General features: G+C 42.2%; 2 non-coding genes across 2 annotated transcripts; both read right to left on the bottom strand.

Moving 5' to 3' along the window:
- Positions 1–4,646: 4,646 nt before the first annotated feature.
- Mir20b (microRNA mir-20b) lies at positions 4,647–4,720 on the bottom strand. The gene has a single exon (NR_162771.1). It is a non-coding gene; the product is annotated as a microRNA mir-20b (primary transcript).
- Positions 4,721–4,864: 144 nt separating this feature from the next.
- Mir18b (microRNA mir-18b) lies at positions 4,865–4,943 on the bottom strand. Its single transcript, NR_162770.1, has one exon. It is a non-coding gene; the product is annotated as a microRNA mir-18b (primary transcript).
- Positions 4,944–5,290: the final 347 nt, after the last annotated feature.

The raw sequence follows: 5,290 nt of genomic DNA, 5'->3' as shown, positions 1-5,290 counted from the left end.
ACAGAAAATGGCATCAGATTCCCTGGTACTCCAGTTACAGATAGCTGTGATCCACCATGTAGGTGCTCAGAATCAAACCCAGGTCTTCTGGAATAGCAGCCAGTGACCTTAACTACTGAGCTATCTCTCCAGCCATTGTTTGGTTCGGTTTTCGGTTTTGTTTGCTTGCTTGCTTTTTGGTTTTTTTTTTTTTTTTAATAGTCAACTTGACACAAGCTACAATCATCTGGGAAAAGGAGCCTTTATGATGTTGCCAAGTCTGTAGGAAATTTTCTTGATGAATGCTTGTTGTGAAAAGGCCCAGCACACTATGGGTGGTGGTACTTCTTGGGCTGGTGGTCCTGGCTTATATAAGAAAGCAGGCTGAGCTGGATGATGGTGGCACATGCCTTTAATCCTAGCACCTTGGAGGCAGGTGGATTTCTGTGAGTTGGAGGACAGGCTGCTTTACAAATTGAATTCCAGGACAAGCTCCAAAGCTACACAGAGAAACCCTGTCAAAGGAAGGAAGGAAGGGAGAGAAGGAGAGAGGGAAGGAGTGAGGGAGGGAGAGAGAGAGGGAGGAAGGGATGAAGGAAGCGAGGAAGGAAAAGGAAGGAAAGGAAAGAAAGTAGGCTGAACAAACCATCGGAAACAAACCAGTAAGCAGCACCTGTCCATGGCCTCTGCATCAACTCCTGCCTCCACGTTCCTGCCCTGTGTGAGCTCCTGCCCTGACTTCCTTTCATGAAGGACTATAAACTATAAGGTTAAATAATCCACTTCTTTCCTGAGTTGCTTTTGGTCATGGTGTTTTATCACAGCAGTAACAAACTAAGATGCCTCCCCGGGGGATCCTCTGTGTATTCTTACAAATGGATTTTTTGTATAGAAAAGTTTAGACGCCATCTCGTTGAGATGTTGCCTAGAATTTATTGAATATGCCCATGAATTTGTCAGTGAGAGCTACTGCAGCCTCTGTTTATTTACCCCTTCTCCTCGGGCATGAATCAAACTCTTACCTCCACCTGGGAAAGAGCCTGTGGCCCAGTTGTCCAATCCAGAGGGCTCTTCACTGTTGCCATCAAGAACTTACTAAACTGAAACCTAAGTGACCTCTCATTCCATTAAGGACTGCATTCTGTGATGTGGCTCTAGCTTACCTGTCCCCTCACACATACCAAATAGTCTGAACTCAACACGGTTCTTGGAGTTAAACCAGCGCTTTTATTTACATTCCCAGCTGCTCAGCGCAGTTCTTTGGTAGGGTACCACTGCTTTCTGCCTTCCCTTGCTTCTTACAGAAACAGCTGCCTAAAGAGCCCCTCCTTGGTCTTCTCTGTGTTCATACTACTTGGAGCCTATTCTCTTTGACACTGCCTTTGGGAGGTACTTTCTGCCCAAGCCACACTCCTCCATTCCCTGCCCACGTCCGAGGCCTGTTTCCAAACTTAAATTGATCACATCAGCCCCTAATTGGTTACTTGTCAAACCATCATCAGCAAATCACTGCTTAGGTCTGTTTTCTTCCTAGAATAAACCTGGACTATGACCTGGGAGTAAGGATTCTTTTAGCTAAAATTTCACACATTAGCTTTACCTGTTTTGCTGTGTTTTGTTTCAAAGCTAATGACTGACAATTTTTAAAGTTACCTCCCACGACTTCTAAATCACTGTTTGTCCCAGCTAATTGGTCTAATTAATGTCTATGCCACACTGACTTTTCCATCTAGGGAGATCCATGACCTTTGAGAGCCCTCTGAGACTACCTTCTAATTCAAAGGCAGTTCTGCTTGGTAACACCCCACTAAACTTATGGTAATTCTTAGAAACTAAGCGTGTGTCTATATGTGTGTATTTTTAATTCTGCCTATAAGCAATTTACATTTCCCATTCACAAATGCTCTACACAAAAAAGAACAAGACAATTATTTTATTGGCTAACATTTTGTTTGTGGCACTTGGGGTGGAGCCCAGTGCCTCTCATAAGCTAGGCAAATGGTCTATCAGTGAGTCATGTGATTTGTACTCTTAAGTGTAACTTTAGTAAGAACAAGACCATAATTTTTTGCCAGGTGGTGGTGGCTCACACCTTTAATCCCAGCACTCAACGAAAGAGGCAGGTGGATCTCTGTGAGTTCGAGGCCATCCTGGTCTACAGAGCAAGTTCCAGGACAGCCAGGGGTATACAGAGAAACACTGTGTCAACCCCTGCCTCCTCCCCCGCCAAAAAATCCATAATTTTCAAGACTTGAAAAGACTCAAGGATCAAGATCAGCCATCATTTCAGACAAAAGCCTTAGGACTCTTAAGAGGTAGAGTGACCTACCCTGAGGAACCTAGCCCCTTGAGAGATGCCAGTTACTGCCTGCATATTAACTACATTAAGTAAAGCACCAGTGAACCACTAAATACAATAAACTTGTATTATTATTTTTGTTTTGTTTTGATTTTTCAGGACATGGTTTCTGTGTAGCCCTGGCTGTCCTAGAACCAGCACTGTAGACCAGGCTGGCCTCAAACTCACAGAGATCCTCGTCTTCGTGCTGGAAATAAAGGCATGTACTACCTATGGGCTATACTCTTTTTTGGTTTTTGAGACAGGTTTTCTCTGGACAGCTTTGGAACCTGTCCTGGCACTCACTCTGTAGACCAGGCTGGCCTCGAACTCAGAGATCTGACTGCTGGTATTAAAGGCATGCGCCACCAAAGTGGACATTTAGTGGTATTCAGAGTTATAACAAAAAAGCTTTAATCCTCATTTTTGCTGATCTGCTTTATTAGAAGGGAGGGAGACCTTTGCTTTGTTGCCACATCAAACTTAACTACAATTATGCACCAACAAAGTAGACAGCACAGGAAATATCTAGTGATTTTATGTTTGTCTAATTGCCTCAAACATCAATCACATGAAAAAAATCATACATACTTAATACAGAATTTACTACTGTGCATCTCTTTTAAGATTTCATATCAACCCTCCCAAGGAGAACATAAACCACACATCATGGGGAGTAGGGCCAATGTTATCACTTATTTCCCCTTGTGGTGGGTGAAACAGCTTAGCTAACTAGCCCAAAGCTGAAGTATTATTCAGTAAAAATTTTTCTTACTTAATTGAACCTGTTGTGAGAGAAAAAATAAAAGGGTTTCAAAATTGGGAAGTTCCAAGACACCAAGACTGCCACATAGTGATACCATCCTTTCTGATGAGAACTCAGTGTTCATGTTGGTAGAAGGTAAAAACCAACACATGTCTACTTTTTCCGTTTGCCAAAGACAGGGTAGTCTTAACACTAACATAGGAAACAGAATGAGAAAGTAGGGTAAGATGTGCCTAGAGTCCTTTCAATTTGGGGAATTTCAAACTTAAAATAGATAACTGGTTTTTTATAACCATAGTTCTTTGGGCCAGTGCCATCTGCACTTAAAGGGGTTATGAAAAGCAAACCCTTGGCCCCATCTGATAGTCAGGTCTCTGGAGAAGGGGGTGGCACTGTTTTAACAAGTGAAAGAACTAAAACTCTTCAATTCATGTGACCTGCTTCCTTATGCAGATGCAAACCTAAAGTCCAGCTATTTTCATGTTTTCCTTCAGGATATCCCTAAAAAGTTTACTTTAGGCTCAATGGGGAAGGGCACTTGCCACCAAGCCTGAGAACTGGAGATCTATGTCCACAATCCACAAAGTGGGAAGGACCAACTCTCTCATTGTCCTCAAAACTCTACATGCCTGCTGAATAGACACTTGTTCACAAACACACATGCACATGGGTACACACACACACACACACACACACACACACACGCACGCACTCACACAGAATAAATGTAAGGTTTTAAAATGTTGGAGGTCCAGGAGTGGTGGCGCATGCCTTTAATCCCAGAACTCTGGAGAAAGAGGCAGGCAGATCTCTGTGAGTTCAATGCCAGCCTGGTCTACTGGGTGAGTTCCAGGCCAGCAAAGCCTACATACTTAAGACAGAAAAACAAACAAAATTGTTTGGGGAAATTTAAAAAAATTTCCTAGCATTGCTAATTACGAAAGAAAAAAGGAGAGCCCATTTTTTCCAGATCTATACATCTGCTTTATTTTGCAAATTTAAGGTCCATTTACATTTAGTTCACCAAACAGCCAAAATATGTCATTATTTCAAATATATTTTATAATGTATCATTGAAAAATTACACTCCAAATGTGCTAATAGCAATAACTAGCTAAAGACTGTTGCCAACAGAGGTCCTGCGGTTTACAGATGGATACCGTGCAATTTTTCTCCTATCATACTAACCAAAATTGCATCGTGATCCACCCGATAACAGCAAAACAGGTCACTTCATAATTACAGTCTAGCAACTTAGAACTTTCAGAGACTAAAAGATGATTTCAAAGCCGCTTTTCTTCCACAGGCCGGGACAAGTGCAATACCTTTTATCTAATGCAAGTAATGGCACCAATCCCCGCCCGGGGATGAATGGGCATGGATGCTGAAGATGTTCATAAAGGAGTCCACAAAGATGCAGAAAGGTACACATAATCACAATCAGTTTCGCAAGGATTTGCACAGCCATATACTCACATATACGCTGAAATGCAAATCTGCAAAACTAACCGTAAGCAGCAATGTCCTTGTATAGTATTTTTATCAACAAGAAATGTGTTGATCCAAGAGTACTGGAAGTGCTCACAGTGCAGTAGAATGATGCAAAACTACCTGCACTATGAGCACTTTGGTACTACCAGGATCTAATCTTGCCCTTCTGTACACAGTCCCCACCACTTGTTACTGGCTAAAACATTGAAAGAGCAAACGACAAGCCTTTGAAATTTGTCCTGTTGAAATCATTTCTCAAGATATGCTTTTCAAACGCTGGATAATAAGTAGCCTGTGCGAGAAGGGGCATTTAGGGCAGTAGAGTCTAAGCTGCTTCACTAACTGCACTAGATGCACCTTAACACAAGAGACACATTAGAAGGAGCAACTCAAAAACATCAACAACTTAATTATGCAGAAACAACCACCATGGTGCTCACTAGCTACTGATGAAATCACCATGGTAATGTAAGAAGTGCTTGCACTGCAGTAGAACTCAAAAAGCTACCTGCACTGTAAGCACTTTGACATGGCCAAGGCCTATTCCAGTAGCATAACTGAGGTCTTCCTTGAGTTCTTTCCCATCTTCTTTTCCAGATCTCTGCAGACTCACCTGAGCAAACACACACATACACATGTAAGAAACAAGTAAACGAACTGAGTTACAATTTCTAAACAAGTTTGCGTTTTGCTCAGAGTGCAAGCTGGGCTGTGTT

This window comes from Cricetulus griseus, chromosome X (genome assembly GCF_003668045.3).
Source record: "Cricetulus griseus strain 17A/GY chromosome X, alternate assembly CriGri-PICRH-1.0, whole genome shotgun sequence".
Lineage (NCBI taxonomy): Eukaryota > Metazoa > Chordata > Mammalia > Rodentia > Cricetidae > Cricetulus > Cricetulus griseus.
The sequence above is the reverse complement of the archived record's forward strand: the minus strand, read 5'-3'. Positions and strand labels throughout refer to the sequence as shown.